The 18,189-nt window shown below is 40.1% G+C and overlaps 1 protein-coding gene across 1 annotated transcript in view; it reads right to left on the bottom strand.

Annotated features, from left to right (window-relative positions):
* LOC106081348 (23 kDa integral membrane protein) overlaps window positions 1-6,027 on the bottom strand; it is a 39,615-nt gene extending 33,588 nt beyond the window's left edge. Inside the window, exon 1 of the mRNA XM_013243235.2 lies at window positions 5,916-6,027. The gene's annotated coding sequence lies outside the window, so the exon portion shown is untranslated. The remainder of the gene's footprint in view (window positions 1-5,915) is intronic.
* Window positions 6,028-18,189: the final 12,162 nt, after the last annotated feature.

Below are 18,189 nucleotides of genomic sequence, written 5' to 3'. Positions count from 1 at the left end.
TAGAAATACATTCTCGCAGCAATGTTACTGTGACTCATAGTCAGGAAGCGCCAATTAAACGCTTTCTACAGCATTTGATATTTACATATTTATTATCGTATGAAAAAGCACACTTACAAATAATTTTGCAATTCCAAGAAATCATGGACTTTTGTTGAACTATTTTTTTAACTAAATTGCTGTAGTTCCCTTTCAATAACTGCATTAAATTTGCAAACTTTTTATCATGTTGTACTTAAACATGTGATTTTGGAAATATTTATTAATGCGAATTTTATTCATTGTTTTGCAACTTGCACTCAAGTTGTGGTTAGCAAATAATTCCCATAGAACCACAACCAAACTAGAAAAAAGAAAATGTCAGGTATTTTAGAGAAATCTTTTTAACAAACATATCTTTTTAGTTATTTTTTCTAGGTTAAATAAAGAAAAAAAATTTAGTAATTTGTTTGATTCAGTAAAATAATGCTACTCTATTCAAAGCCTTAAATTTAATTTATTGTGAATCTGTTTAACATTTGCTTGCCAAGATGAAAATAAGTACAACTTAATCCATATGCAAAAGTTTTTCAATGTTCCCATTCTGGAAAAGGGTATTCCCCAAAAAAAAAAATTGTGGGCAAAATTTCAACGCAATTGTAACAATGCTGCAAGTGGTAGCCAATATTCTCCTTCAATGCAGCTTGTTTCATAAATTTTACCAAGAATCTTTCTCTCAAACACTCCAAGTACTGTTTTGTTTATGCATGTTGTCTAACTCTTGTAGCAATATCTGTTGTGTACAAAGGACCTGGAACTGTTTTTGGTACACAAACTATCCCCGCTTTTTGCAATCGTCAATATATATCGACTACATGAAGATTGAGGAATCGGAAGATCTTCATGTTCTGAGCATGAAGAAAATCTTGATATACGTTTTCAACATACCGAACTCTACTCATACCGTGATCTACTCTATACTACCTACTTTAGGCCAAGGATTTACTATAACTCTCATATGGATGGGTTTATATCAAAAGTACCTAACAGAGAGATGCAACGAGAATCATTGCGTTGATCATCTGTTTTGAAAAACGAGAAAACAATCATGTGCAAAAGAGAACCCAGTCTATTTAACTCGCTCAAAACGCACCGAAAATGATGTGATTTAAAAACGAATTGATTGAAGCACTAGGTTCCAATCGAACAACTCACATGCTTGTTTTGTTTAGAGGTCTGTGAATGATTCTGCTGGACGGGGCGCTTAATTTTAAAGGTTGCATTCTGACAAACTCGAATGGGAACCTACAATTCAATCAATTCAAGATAGCTTGTTCGTGATTCGAACTAAATGTTCGGTTCGAGCAAATACGAAAGCAATCACTCTCCACTCATCCACCCAAACATAAGCATCAACATAAATCGATTCGCCGAACAAGTGTGCCTTCTCTGCTACCTAACTCGATTTTTACTTTACAGGAAAAACGAAAAAATTGTTTTATTGCAATGTGCATCTGACATTCGCCTTCCATAAGAAACTAGAAACGCTTATTCGTTTTTATGTTACTTCACAGGAGAAGGGAAATACTTGGCTTAAGCCACCTTTTGACATTGTTATAATTCTACTATTTGCAATTGTATTCACCTGAAATTTCTGCACAGTCTTGGATTGACAGAACTCTGGAGATCTGGGAAATCAAGATATACAGATGGATCAAAGCTAAAGAACAGAGTGGGCCCAGGGGCCTACGTTGAGAACAAAGTATGCACTAAAGCATTTATTGATTACTGATTTTGCTCAACTCGTGAACACTGAACCCACATGATGTTGTATTCCAAGACTATTGAAAAGCGAGACACTGAAGATGAACGAACAAGTTGCTGTTGAGTAGATAATCTTGAAAAACAACCACCATTCAGTACTTGGGTGTATTTTTATCTTGAATTCATCGCCGGTACAGTGAGTTATGCGAAATTGCTCGCTGTTTATGAAAGCGTCTCGCTGTCATTATCAAAATATGAACTGATCACACAAATCGTTGCAAACTGTTCGCTTATAAAAAACTAGGCACGTGTGTGTGTTGCCAAATTTTGTACTACGAAAGCAGACGACAAGAATAATATGACTTTATCTGAAGCATAATGTACCCCAAAACATGCCTTGGCCAACGTGCACTCAATGAAATCCGAACCAATCTTTCATTTTATGCATTCACCATCTCGTTATTTGGTGTCTTGCTTATCTGTTTTGCTCAATTCTCAACCTGTCTTTGAACACTCTTATAGTTCCCGATGTCTGGAAAATGGGCGGAGTGATCCCGTTATCGACGCCTGGAAAGGACTCGAGTTTAGGGGAGTCGTACAGACCGATCTCCCTTCTCTCACCAGCAGCAAAGACGCTTGAGGCATTACTCCTCCCGAATATTGTAGGAGAATTTCCGAGCATCAACATGGAACGACCGCCTCCCATTGCACCAGCAGAAATTGACCTCCCCGGCAAACCCAGTGTATCTCTGACTCAATCACGTTTCGGCAGCCGTCTCAACTTCTACAGCTTCTACAGAGCAAGAATTAAGCCGACGTGCAAAATGTATGTCCGATTGTGTTCAGGTACCACACGATACACGTCACCTGTTTAACTGCCCAACCAGACCCACTTGAATCAGACCCAGATTCCTGTGGAGGCAACCCATCTTAGTCGCAGAGTTCCTGGATCTTGAAACTGAACAGAATCAAGCAGGCGAAACAACAAAGTGCTACAACAACAACAACAACTCTGTTCTCAATTGTTTCATATTGTATTTTTAAACGAAGAGTTCAGTTCTTGAAATACTCTATGATTGTTAGTGTGTCTTGAAAGCAATAATGAATGGTGTTGCGCAGGCCTTTGATTGAGATCCCAATTACTAAAATCTGTTGTCGACTGCCTGACCATGATACGATCCTGCAATCAGAGATCCGGGCGATCATGGTATGCGTGATGGGGTGTGGTGTCGAGTGTAAACATCTTTACGGACAGTAAACTGGTCGTATAAGGAGATTAACGTCTTCTCTGAGAGTGGCACAATCCGCATCGTTTGGGTGCCGGGCCATAACGTAGTAAGGGGGATTGAAAGAGCAGACGATTTGGCCGATGCCTTTCGGGTCGACGCAGTCCGTGTTAAGGGCGTTATCGACGCACAGCGAAACGGTCGTTAGGACGGCAACAATCTTATGGGGATGCGGATCCGGATGGTGAGAAGACGAGGCTATTACTGAAAAGAAGTAAGAAGCAAGTCAGTATAGCTTTCGATTTCATAACGGGCACATAGGACTTCGTGCTCACTTATGCAAAACCGGTGCGGCAAGGGATAGTATTTGTTAGATATGAGGGGAAAATGATTTGACGTTGGAGCATTTCCTTTGTCACTGCACGGCCTTCGCGATATTTAGGTGGGAATACAATACGAATACGTCATGAACTAACTTAGGGCATGTTATGGAAAACAAGGATTTTGTGGAAAAAAATGTACTTCATAGGGCGCACCCCGATTTTCTTCACGAATCTGAAGTTTTTGGGGTAAAGGCTCCTGGACCCACCCATCTTGGGCCGAAACCCTAAAATAAAAAATTTTCAAAAAATTGCGATTTGTGTTCCTGGGGTCAACCCACATCTACATACAAAATTTCAACGAAACATTTTACTCACGAGAAAAACACTACTCGCGAAAAAAAAATATTCTTCCATGAAGCTAACAATAATTTTTTTCCAGGTGTCTCAAATCATACGCTATTTTAACGAACGAATATTAATATATATATAAACCGCATAACCACTTCTTTGTTCTTTTCATTTTTATGCATCTGTATACAGAAATTGTTTCTACTTCTTTCATACTTTAACAATAGTGGCAGTGTGCCTGAATCGTAAATTAAAATATCGTATGATTTGAGGCGCATGCAAAATATTGTGTTTTTCTTTATTTTTTTTAACGGTTTGCCGTTATTTTTTTATTTCGTGAATCGTGAGTATCTGCTGAGTCGAGAGTGTATAGTGAGCCGTGATTTTGAGTGAGTCGTGGTTGTTCTTGATAGTCGCGATTAGTGTCGTGATTTCACTCGCTCACGCACGAAGAATTGTAATTCAATTACGGTCTCGCACGACCACGTGATTAGATTTGGATCTAGCTCACGAATTAAGTTACTCACGCGTCATACGACAACTCACTACTCACTTGCACACCTCGCATGTGAGAAAAGTTGTGCAATACGTAAACAAAAAGGGGATTTCTGTACCATCTTCCATTTATGTTACACAGTCCTTAGCGTAAAAAAGACGCTTATTTATTTCACACATTTTTTTTTATAATTTTTATGGAGATGGAAGTTGTTCACGTGAAAAGACAAACAGAATACCTGCCTTAACTACATAAATTTGTATAATGAGAATAAAACTAAAAAAAAAATTTGGAGAGCGCCGCAGTCTGAAAAGTTTGATTCCATTTAAAAACGCGGGCGATGGGACCGTTCGACTGCTTCCTATTCCTCATTTAGAGGTACCTCCGATTTGAATTGATTTCATTTATGGAAAACTTGTATACAATACACCAAATACTATACTTCGAATCGAGTGAATTGAGAATCGAAATACTCCATTTTTTTTTAGCAAAAAATAACCTCTTTATCTTACGCCCGCAGAGCACAGCTGCTCGAAATTATCTTGAGCAGCTGACCAGATAACTCTTCTCATGTCGGACTCACTGCCTGCCAGTTTATCTATACATATCTGCCTCATCCGCTTGATTACTGGATGATGTGATATTCAATTTGAAAGCAACATTTCCATTTCTTTGGCTATGTGTCTGTGCTTTTCGTCGTTTTGGTTGTGGACTCGACATTGTAGAGACCACTTAATATCTCATGTAGCAGTTTTTCATGTGTTAGAGGTAGTCGAAGTTTGCTGTTGTGGTCGTTAGAGCAACAAAAGACTTGGAGATTTAAATGTACACACATTTGATTTAATTATACACACATCTCATCTTTTGTGAATAAATACGTTCTACGTATTTGGATTCACGCACACACTGGCCCAATCACATCCGACAAAGGGCGGAGGGATAAAGAGATGGTAAATAGGGAGAACACAAAAAACTCGATTTACACTTTCCGCATGAAACTTATTGGTCTGGTGGATGGGGTACTTGGGAAGACTGTAATCATAGTGCTTCTAAATTTTTGTTTTATCACATTAGGCTCTTCCACACAAAGAACAATGTATATAATTTGTCGACAGTGTTTTCAATTATTTTGTATTTGGGCTCAACTGGTGGTGGTTTCGCATTTGTATATGTATGTGTAATTTTTCGTATTTGAATAATACTTCGAATGAAGAAGCAAACAACGTTAATTGAACGACTGACTAATTAATTTAAACGAAAGCTCAACTTTAATTGCGACAATAACGAAATATTTATCAACTTTACAACAGAAACAAAAAATATATTTTCTTGGAACCAAAATATACATTCAACTCTTGTTTACTTCGTTTTATTTTCGTCCCACAATGTGCAACTTTAAAAAAGATTTGTTGCTCGCTTTTTTAGCGCGTCTTACACTTTTTTGTGTTATAAAAAACACTATCGGTGTTAATTTCCCCTCAGGCAATTGTCACTATTTCTTACAACACAAGCATCCTTTTAGAAAATTAAAGAACCTGAACACACGCGAAACATTTGCATGCAGCGAGGGACGTTTCGCACATTTTTTTTTTATTCATTAAGCCCTTCTCAAACTAACTTCAGAGCAGAATCACTTCACCACCAGAACAAACAAAAATTTTTATTTTTTTAACTATTAAGCCCGTTAAGTGATATATACACAATATCATTTTTTTACTCTCTAATAGATTATATTATACTTTTTTAATGGCCCCTTTTAATTTAGAACAAACCACTCACATCACTTTAATTTACAAGAATTCAAGAATATTGTTGTTGTCGTTGGGCTTGGCTAGCGTTACGAGGAACTTTACTCTGCTATTGCTTCAAATATTTGAAATGAAATGAATGAAATGGAATAGGGATCCCAAAGTCTAGACTAATCGATTACTCGATTTTTGTGTATAAAAGTCGAAGTCGACTTACACTGATTAAAATATCGGATAATCGATTTTGAGGTCGAAAAGTTGAATAACCGATTTTGAAGTCGAAATGTCGATTTGCTTTTTCTAAATGCTGTGTTTTATTTAAGTCCTATCCAGACAGATCTTCTGGATAAAATATCAGTGCAAAGTTGTACTGGTAAGTTATCGATAACATGCAATAACAGACAACTTGAAACGACTAATCGTGATTTTCACTATATAGGTGGGTATTAACTTCAGTTTTCACAGTAAAACTGTAAAAACAATCTCATTTGTGGTACTAAATTCAATATTGAGTGAAAACTTGGCATTCATTAAAAGCCTTAACGAATCGTTTTTCAACTTGGGCAAACTTGATAAAAAAAAGAATTTTCGACGCCTTCGTATTACATTTTCGTTTATTTTCTTTTAAATATATAACAATTGTTAGCAAATATAGCTCTTTCAATTTTACTTTTCGTGAAAACACTACGCAAACAACACAATTTATAATGGCGAAACAATTAAAGGTGATTTCATTTGTACAACAACCACAAATTATATGATGCAATTCGCCATCTTGCCATCAAGCTGCGTTTTGCCAACACACACAAAGAAATTTGTGTGCGTACATGAGCAGATAATATGCGAGAAAGAAGATGACAACAAAGAGAATGCAAAAAAACTTGACATCTTAATACCGTCAAACCTGCCCGGCTGTTTGCAACTGTTTGCGTGAGACAACCTTTTTAAATCCGCCTTGACAATTTACCAAAAATAATGCTGGTGGTAAAACATATGATGGGTGTGTGGCCTATATGTATTTTTATTGGAAAAAACGTTTTTTTTTTGAGGATTTCTACAATAAGGAAACAATGTTTTGTGAAAACCTGTGAACGATCCTAATACCTATCTAATGGCTGGTACTATGTTCAGATTTCACAGTTGAAAACCTATGTTTTTCGCGATTAACTTTTTGAAACACTACAAAAAACTTAATGATAAAATAATAATTTTATCACATGTAATAAGGGAATGTGCCAACGAATGAAATCAGAAACCATATGGAAACATTTCCCAAAATCGTTCTTTCATTGGTTTGACAAGGTAACCACAATTGATTTTTTTTGGGTTTTTTTTTGGCCAAAATGTTGCCATTTACATATAAAAATTAATATGGCACCAATCAATTTATCAGCTGCTTGCGTGCATGTGTACACACAAATTTGAGTGTGCGGACCGTTCGCAAATTCATATAAGCTGTTGTAATTTTAACCAAAACCTACTACTTTGAAATTTATAATAAATGAAATACAAAACTATTTATAAAGAAACTAATGCAGCCTTTATTTGTTAATATAATTATATTTAGCAGTATTTTAATTGGTATAAGTTAAATTAGCACAACTTTCCTAAAGCCTTTGCCAGCATCTTCCACTTCAAAATAATGACCAAAAGCAAAACACTAGCTTTTAAAATCGTTTTTACTACGTACATATTATTGCAAGAGCTTGTGACGAAAGGAACATTTTTTATTTATTTTAGAGTATATTTATTTACATTTATATACAAATTCTTTCTTATCTATGCATTTACTTATAACAAATTGTTTTCCACCCCGAGTAAGTACACGTGGGTAAGATCACTAACACTAACAAACACTTAGTTACAATTAGAAGTGTGGCGATCGCGTTTATTTTACATAAGAAAGCGACTTGTTGCGCAGCAACTGTGATTGTGCTCTTTTTGGGCGTCGTGAAATGTAAATTTTCCCTAGGTGAAAAAGCAAGTTATAGCGAAACGAACTCTTTTCACCAATATTTTCCGCTTATTTTTTATATGGAGTTTCACCGTGAAAGCCGAATATAGTACCAACCTTTAGCCTAGTACTGACTTCATTTGCAACGAAAATGGCTCTTAAATTATTACGATAGCCAAATGATTCTTCTTCGCCGGAACACAAACAAAAGTCATACAACAAAGCCAACAACATTAAAGCAGAGAGATGCGCCAGAATGTTCAACCGTCAATTTACAGAGCATTCCGAGAGTGTCAATGCTAGGATGAGAGCCACTCGTCGTATCCTTAGTATCCGAGCCAAAGGAAAGCCATCTCTACACTGATGTGGTAAAATCTGGAAAATGGGCAGAGTGATCCCACTAGTGAAGCCTGGAAAGTACCCGAGCAAGGGGAGTCGTATAGACCGATCTACCTTCTTTCAACAGTAGCTAGCCGTGGCTTTAATCAGCTCGGGCCATGTGCTAGGACCTACATCGTGGCGCTGGACTCATCTAAAGCGTTCCACACTGTCAGCCTGCCAAATTATTTGATAACATCGCCAACACGTCTTTGCAGTCATTCCTGTCGCTTGTGGAATTTAGGGATAAGAAGTCTGATCCCCGTAGAGTAAAACAGGGAGTTCCCCACGACGGGGTGATATCTCCGGCACTGTTCAACCTCTAACTATCCTCTATTCCACCCTCTCTAGATGGCATATATATTGTATCTATGCGGACGATTGCACGATTATAACATCAGGCCCACCACCCATTGATGAATCCTTCTTGATTACGTACAAAGCAATTGGCCGGTCTGTGGTAAGTTATGCAGAGCCAGTGCGGTCTGTCAGCTCTGGGACACGTAGTGGAATAATATTCAGATCTGTCAGAATGCCGCTCTTCGAACTGCGATGTGCTGTCTCCTCGGTTTCGGCAAGACAGAGTAGTTCTGGCTCAATTAAGATCCGGCAGATGCAGCTGCCTCAACTGTTTAGAGCAAGGATTGATGCCAATGTGCGCGATATATCCCGAATAGAACCCGGAACCACACGACTTACATTATCCGTTTAACTGCCTAGCCAGACCCACACGACTCAGACTCAGATCCCTCTGACATACACCGTCTTAGAGGCAGAGTTCCTGGATCTGGACACTCAACAGAACCAAGCAGATGAAAGGCAGAACACAACACACTGCTCCAACAACAACAAAACCATGGTGGCCGGTTGTACGCACCATATTGACCCGATGGAATCCTTCATCGGCGATGGCTGCCGCCTCAGTGTACGTGTTTGTCCTTTTTCGTCATGGGAGAGGCACATCACGAAGTGCCTTTTCCGCACGCTTCTGATCCGTGCCGGGATTGAAAATAACCCCGGACCGTGGTTCTGTTCGGTTTGCCAGAACCGCCTCCATCATCGGTCGGTGTCAATGAGGTTTAATCGGTGCATGGAGTGGATACATTTCCGATCTTGCTCTGGCCTAACATCACTACGGAAATATAGTCAACGTGGTCGTTGTCTTCTGTGTCTTCATCGTCGCCTTTTGCGTCCTCGTCGTCGGACTATGTGACCACCCCACCTCTCCCATGCGGCGACGTATGCAACAGCGGCATCGCAGCCCCAATATTGCCAGGCCAGTGCCGGGATATGTATCATTCTGGCAACAGAATTGCAACAGTCTCCGTGGCAAGATCGACGAGATTGTGGATTTTATGAGTCGGAAGAACATATTGGTCGCAGCGATTCCATCATGCCTGCGCTTGGCGCTAGTGACCCCAACATGGAGTGCATGGGAATAGCAGTCAAGTCCGGTACTGTCAAAATAGAGCTATACAACGTGTACATACCGACGGTTGGTAGATGTGTCCCAATTAATGACCAAACTTACAAACCCAACATAAGTGGGTTACTATATGACTATAATCGCCTGGTTCTAGAGGACTTCAATGCGCATCTCTTTTCATGGCATTCTACCCAAGGTAACGACCTTCGTGGCATAGCTTTGGCAGAGCGGATTGAAGGCTCCAATTTTTGCATGGTGAATGAGGATGCCCTCTTTAGGATTACGAGGTAATCCTGGTAATCCGTTATCTCTTTGGGGCCAGACCACCTCCCCATATTTCTCACCATCGACATCGTTAAAGCATCAGCCGGATTCGCGAGCTGAATCTTTAAATAAACAGGGTAGTCAATGAACATAGGCGGAATTTGTGGCTGGAACACTTGGAGCAATGTTACTTAGGCAACGGTTTAGGCATGCTGTGGTCTACTTTAAGTCACTCTTGAACCCCGGTAGACGGGATGATAGGACCTCAGTCAGTTTTAGCGACGTAACCGTGACTGATCCGAAGAGATGCACCAGGCAGTTCAACCGTAAATTTATTGTCCATCTCGAGAATCACAGGGCAAGAAGAGCCATTCGCCGTATCCGTGGTCTCCGAGCCGATGGACAGCCATCACAATTTACCGTCGGCGAAGTTACGAATGTCATTTGTGGCGCCAAATCATCCAAGCCGTTGGGCCCCGACGGAATCTTTACATTGATGCTGAAGAATCTGGATTAACCTGGAGTTGAGTACCTTACTACTGTCCTCAACCTATCTTTGAACACTCTTATACATAGTTCCCGATGTCTGGAAAATGGGCAGAGTGATGCCGCTATTGAAGCCTGGAAAAGTCTAGAGATTGGGGGAGTCGTACAGACCGATCTACCTTCTTTCACCAGCAGCAAAGACGCTTGAGGCAATACTCCTCCCGAGCCTCGTAGGAGAATTTCCATTTGCCGAGCATTAACATGGATTTCGAAGACTGCATAGCAAAACAACTGCTTTGCATGCTATCACCGCACACATTTGCCGTTCAATTAGCCCATGCCATGTGATAGGACGCTCCTCGTGACACTCGATCTCTCGAAGGCATTCGACACGGTCAGACATGCCAAACTATTTGAGGACATCACCAACACGTCCCTCCAGTCAGGCCTGAAACGCTGGGTCGCGAACTATCTGTGTGGTCGCCAGTCATTTGTGGAATCATTCGAAGCATCGTAGAATGAAACAGGGAGTTCCCCAAGGCGGGGTGATATCTCCGGCACTCTTTAAACTCTACCTATCCTCCATTCTACCCCCTTCAGACGACATAGAGATTGTATCATATGCGGACGATTGTACGATCATGGCGTCAGGCCCCCCATTCATTGTTCACATCTGCGATAGGTTGAACGTCTACCTCAACGAACTTGCCTCATTTCGCTGCACTAAATCTTAAGATATCTGCCCCCAAATCTTCAGCCACATTGTTCACTACAATTACGTGTGAGGTAAATGCCGAGCTGACTGTGATGGTCGATGGAGATATGATTCCGACCATCAAGTGTCCCAAAATACTTGGCGTCACATTTGACAGCTCTTACACATTCTCCCTACATGCCACAACAATTTGCGATAAAGTAGGAACAAGGTTCTTAAGTCACTTGCCGGCAGTAATTGGCGTGCAGACAAAGAAACCCTGTTGACCACGTACAAAGCAATTGTCCGGCCTGTGGTAAGTTATGCAGCGCCAGTGTGGACTTGTTAGCTCAGTGACACGAAATGGAATAATATTCAGATCTGTCAAAATGCCGCCCTCCGAACTGCGAGGGGCTGTCTCCTCAGTTCTCATGTGGACCACTTCCATTAGGAGACAAAGATCCTTCCAATGAGGAGACATGACTACATGCTGTCTAAGCAATAGCTTTTGGGATGTTATCCCAGAGACCATTCAAATTATCATCTTATGGATAGATATCCACCGCCCAGAAGCCTTAAGGTAGATCTACATAATCTAGAGCGTGAGATTCAGCACTACAAGAGAGAACCTCTAGATCAAGCGGCATATTCTAGACAACATTCATGCAGAAACGGTAGAAGATGCGGTTAATAGCTACTGGGTGAATGAAGTCGTTGGAGAACGACCGCCTCCCATTGCACCTGAAGAAATTGACCTCCCCCGGCAAATCAGAGTAGTTCTTGTTCAATTACGTTCTAGCAGATACAGACGCCTCAACTCCTACAGAGCAAGGACTGATGCCGACGTTCAAGATGTATGTATAGATTGTGACCAGGGCGCACACGATACACGTCACCTGTTTAACTGCCCAGCCAAACCCACTCGAATCAGACCCAGACCTCTCGGGACGCACCCCATCTTAGCCGCAGAGTTCCTGGATCTTGACACTTAACAAAATTAGGTAGACGAAAGATAGAACACAACAAACTGCTACAACAACAACATGATAAACTCAACAAGTAAAAAGGCATTAAGTTCGGTCGGGCGGAACTTTGGATACCCATCACCTCGGGTGTATATGTAAACCCCCTTTCGCCACAATCTGGTGAAAATTGGATAAATTATGCACCCAAATTCGGCACGGACATTGAGTGGTCTAATAAATATAAGTCACTGTTCAATTTTATATTTCAAATTTCAACAAAATCGGGTAATAAATAGAGCTTTTATGAGCTTCCGACCCTTAACCGGTATATCGGTCTATATGACAGCTATATCTAAATACAATCCGATCTTTACCATATTTTGGTCGGATGTCGGGTGGCTTAAAACTACACACTATTTAAAATTTCAGCGACATCGGATAAAAAATAAAGCTTTAATGGGCTTCAGACCCTTTATCGGCAGATCGCTCTGTATGGAAGCTATACCTAAATATTGTCCGATACAAACCATATTTGGGACGGAGGTCGGGAGACCTAAAACTATCCACTATTTCAAATTTCAACGAAATCGGGTAATAAATAGAGTCTTTAAGGTGTTCAGACCATTTATCGGCAGATCGGCCTATATGACAGCTATATCTAAATATAGGCCGATCGGAACCATATGTACGTCAGATGTCGGAAGGCTTAAAATAACCCACTGTTGCAAATTTCAGCGAAATCGGGTAATAAATAAAGCTTTTATGGGCTTCAGACCCTTTGTCGGGAGGTCGGTCTATATGGCAGCTATATCTAAATATGGACCGATCTAATCCATATTTAGGCCAGATGTCAGGAGGCTTAAAGTAACTCACTGTTGCAAATTTCAGTGAAATCGGGTAATAAATAAAGCTTTTATGGTCTTCAGACCCTTTATCGGGAGATCGGTCTATATGGTAGCTATATCTAAATATAGTCCGATCTGAACCATATTAGGGTCAGTTGTCGGGAAACCTTAAACTACCCACTATTACAAATTTCAGCAAAATCGGATGAAAAATAAAGTTTTTATGGGCATTAGACCCATTATTGAAAAATCGGTCTATCTAGCAGCTATATCCAAATATGGTCGGATTTGGCCCGTTCAAGAACTTAACCAGCGTACACCAAAAAGACGTATAACTACATAAACCAACAATCTTTATTTTATTGTTTTAATAAACTTAAATAATTGGTATTTTTCACATGAATAAAAACTTTTATTTCATTGGATTAGATTGTATATAAAACATGAAATATAATGCTTAAATAAAAAACATATATAAATTTGATGCCAGGCTTTGAAAAAAATAAGAAAAATTGTGGTTTCCATTATGAGACACTCTTTATTGTCGGCGACATATTGAAAATGAAATGATATACATATTGAAAATAAAACGTAGTAAATACCATTTTTCGTACACAGAAAAAAAAACAAGTCGATAGAAAATGTCCAATTAAAAATTTAATTGAAAATAAAATCAATTAGAAAATTTATTGATTCAACAATTTTTTAATTGAATATGAGTTTTTGTGATTGAAGTTTTTGCAATTTTCAATCTAAAAGAATTAATTTAACTAAAATTTCAATTAAAAAACTATTTTAATCGAAAAATGTTTGAATTACAAATTGGTGCTACACGCTATACCCCTTCTTTTATGTCTGTAATGTTAGGTTTAAGTGGAAGTCTGCAATCAGACTCACTTAGCCGTTTTCGTCCATTGTGACACCACAGGAGAAGGAAGATGCTTTCTAGTTCCTGCCTTTGAGCCATCCAGATCGCTTTAAAAAGCGCAACAACTTGCGGATGTAAATCCGCTAAATCAGACAGGTTCTCAATTTAATGACAACCAAAGTTGAACTCCTTCTGACTGCCAGTGACTCTGACTGCCAGAAATCAATTTTTTACCATATACAATAAAACACAACAACCAACGAAATTTCAGAATATGGTCAAAATTGAACAAAGTACAGTACAGTTGTCGTTTGCCATATTTAATTTTTTTATTTCAAAATATGGTAAAGATTTAAAATATTATTTTTAACGAAAAAATCGCTATACTATCATTATTATTGATAGTACTATTTTTAGTTTTGTTGGTAAACATCTCAGTTTCGCTTACTTTTTTGCAAACCCAGGTCCAAATCCCGCTGACGGTCAAAGTTTTTTCTTTAAACTATTTTTAAAAAATATGTATTTTTCATAAAAAAAAAATTTTAAAAAGGGTTTTCTACACTTTTTTAATTGAATTTAATCGTCAAACTTGCGTGCATAGTTCCATGTTATCTCTCGCATCAGACACCTCCCCAGGTGGTAGATTGGGGAAACCTTACCAGATATGACGGGTACCGCAGAAATAAAATATGCGGGGCGAACCAAGAAGTTAGGACAAGCAGGGGGTATCCCGCTTGCACGGATTCGAATACGAGCACGATGGGTTCGTGCAATAGGGTCGGCAGGGGATGAGCCAAAGCAAATGACCAACAGTGGTGCTCGCAGATCTTCAGAAGATTCACCATCAAGAAAACCCGGCCTAGTGGGTCGCTGGCAGCCCCAGCACTATGGATGGAACTGACAACTCCCCGATGACGACCTATGGATTAAGTGAAGTACAAGGGATCTCCATGGAGGGTACCACTTAATTTTTTCAGGCAATGAAATCCACCGAATGAATGGGGTCGGTCTTTTATTGTCGCCGAAAACAATGGGAGATTTTAATGTCAAGGTGGGCAATAACAACAATAATCTACAATCAATCATGGGAATGCAAGGACTTGGCGATACCAGGAATGACAATGCCGACAGATTGATTGATTTCTGAGCAAGAAACCAGCTCTTTATTGAAGGCACAAAAAAATATACACAAATATACTTGAGAATCACCAGATGGAAACACCCGTAATCAAATCCACTACGTACTTATCAGAAAACTCTTTCTGGGTTCGCTGATGGATGTGAAAACAAGACGAGGAGCCGACTTCGATAGCGACCACATGCTCTTAGTTGCCACTCTACATCTACGTCCAGCCGTCGTGAAAAGGACTCAAACCAACAAGCACAAAGTTCAACCTCTTAAATCGTAAATACCTCGAAACATCGCGCGAATGTCAGGCAACATTAACGGACAAGTTGCAAAATAACACCTTTCATAGGCATAGACGATTCCAAAAACCATGGATAAGCAATAAAACTATAGAGGAAATAAACGTCTACGCAACGCTGTGTAACTAACTTGGCGGCCAGGACTGAATATCGCGCCTCCGCCTCGCTGGCCAAGCTCCCAGTTCGCAGAGATAAGTGTATATATTTTAATATGCTGGCAGAGCAAGTCGAAAATGCAGCTAATATTGGAGAAATGTGTGGTGTCTGCGAGTCCGTAAAACAAATGAGTGGCAACAATATACGTAAGGTCAACGGCAATGATAAAAGATGAGGACGGCTCGGAATTAACAACACCCGAACAGCAATTAGAGCGATGGCGCGGTTTCTTCAGGAACAACAACCAAGGGCGTAAGTACGACAATCTTAACCCCCCTAAGGCCCCGCCCACCGTTCTGGTCAAACTCAAAAACGGTAAATCAGCCGGCCCTGATAATATACACGTTGAACTGTTGCGGTATGGGGCATATCCCATAGCTCAAGCGATCACCCCAATATTCAGGGAGGCCTGGGATACAAACGCTGTCCCCACGAAATTGAAGAAGGGGATCATGGTCACAATCCCAAAGAAGGGTGACCTCACCCAGTGTATGAACTGGAGGGGAATTACATTGCTAAACGCTGTAAATAAAGTGTTGGCAAGTATTCTTCTGCATCGTATTTCGCCTGCACTTGACAGCATTGAGAGGAAGTAGCAGGCAGGTTTTCGGCCGGGACGTTCTTGTGCCGCCACATTAACTCCCTGCGCATAATCATTGAACAATCTGCAGAACTTAACACACACCTAAACCTTTTATTTATCGACTTCGAGCGTGTTTTTGACACAGTTTCGCGAAGTTCAATGGATTAAGCTGGGTCAAGCTGAAAAATTGTGACACTAATTAGGAAGCTGTATAAGAATACTTTAGTTTCAGCCGGTTTCAATGGAAAGAAAACAAACTGTCTCCGACGCTATTTTTCATTTTATTAGACTCCGTATTAGAAGCAACTAATGCTGAGGCACCCTGTGGCATACGCTGGGGTATTAACGACTTTCTCGGAGACATCGACTATGCGGATGATATATGCCTCTTTGCGCATCGCTTCGAGCACATAAAGACGAAACTGGAACGACTCAATGAAAATGCTGCCAAAGTAGGCAAGCAAAGACCAAATTGATGAGGATAGGAACATCAAATCTGACACCGCTCACTATAAACGACCATATCATTGAAGACGTTGACAATTTTTCTTATCTTGGCACCAAAATAACAAAGGACGGATGATCAGAGGCAGACATACGCTTACCTATCAACAAGGCTAGAATCGCCTTTCAACAAAGTTTGGAGATGCAGTGACAACTTACTTAATACAAAAGTCAGGATCTTCCCCAGTAGTGTGAAATCTATTTTATTATATTGTTGTACAACTTGGAGCTTGACACAAGCGACTACCCATAAAGTCCAAGTTTTCATAAATCGCTGCCTACGACAAATACTTCGAATTTTCTGGCCAAATGAAGAATTGCAAATAAGAACAAACACTTCCCCTGTCGATGTACAAATCCGGAAGAGAAAATGGACTTGGTTAGGTCATATCCTACGCCGACAGAGCGATAATAAAGCGAGAAATGCCCATGGATCCGCTGTTCGAAAAGAGAGTTGAAATCAACCCATATTTCGTGGAATCAAGCCAAGGCTTTGGCCAACGATAGAGCTCGGTGGATAGAGCTTGTTGATGTCCCATGTTCACACTGAAAAGTTTGGCGTTATTTTTTGTCTTTAAGAAAGTGATGTCGATAGGCTAGATGTTGCATGCAAGACTACCAAACATAAGATCATGAGTCCAAATCTCCTCAACTATCGATAGATAAAACTAAAAAAGAATGTTCAAATAGAGTACTAGAAGAGCAGCAAAGCAAGCAAGAAAAATAACGAAAAAACGGTGACTGACAAAACACACCATGTTTAAATTCCAACAGAATTGGAATATTGTATATTGTAAAAAATTAAAATACTATGGTTAAATTTGACAATATTATTTAATTATTTAGCACTGCAGTCTGAGAACATTTATTGTAGAATATTTCATATCATATGTTAAAAAGTGACAATATACTTACAATATATATTATGCTGCCCAAATACGATTTTTTTCTCTGCGTGTACGCATCCAGGGTCAGGTGAGAAAGCAGTGAAACTACTCTTCCTCAGGACACTGAACACTTGCGATGTGGAAGATTCCTCGTTGATGCTTCACTAGCTGCTGGTGTTGAAGTACTGTTTGGTGTACACCTTAAGCCCAGTCCAACTGAATGACCCACCCACACAGGGCTTGTCAGGTCCCGCTTCGATGCCTTCGATCGTGGCAAGAGGATTTTCAGTCACCTGCAATCCGCCAGACTTTAGTCATGTGGTCGATAGTTCCTCAGGCAAGTATTCAGCAACAACTGCTGAGTCCTCTCTTGATTCCCCAACCTCAGCGCCTCTATAGACCTTCAGTTTCAACCTGTTCAATCCGTAGAATACAACCCCTTCAGACTGGTTGAGGTCTGCGAGGCAGCCGGAGTTTAGAACGAATACTGCATGTCTCCGGTCACCATCAGCCTCATGCAAACTATCAATCTTCCAGTCGGTGGTTGAAAGAACGGGATAACATTCCCTTAGTCTTCCAAGTATGGATTCAGGATCTGAGGGAATGCTTGGTATCTAAGCATGCGCCATTAGTCGAGAAGAAATAAATTCATTCTTGACTAAATCCCGTGCCCCAGATCTCATCAATATTTTTCCGGGTGCAACGATAGATTTCAATTGACACTGAACACTTGCGATGTGGAAGATTCCTCGTTGATGCTTCACTAGCTGCTGGTGTTGAAGTACTGTTTGGTGTACACCTTAAGCCCAGTCCAACTGAATGACCCACCCACACAGGGCTTGTCAGGTCCCGCTTCGATGCCTTCGA

Source organism: Stomoxys calcitrans, chromosome 5 (genome assembly GCF_963082655.1).
Source record: "Stomoxys calcitrans chromosome 5, idStoCalc2.1, whole genome shotgun sequence".
In the NCBI taxonomy this organism is placed as follows: Eukaryota; Metazoa; Arthropoda; class Insecta; order Diptera; family Muscidae; genus Stomoxys; species Stomoxys calcitrans.
The sequence above is the reverse complement of the archived record's forward strand: the minus strand, read 5'-3'. Positions and strand labels throughout refer to the sequence as shown.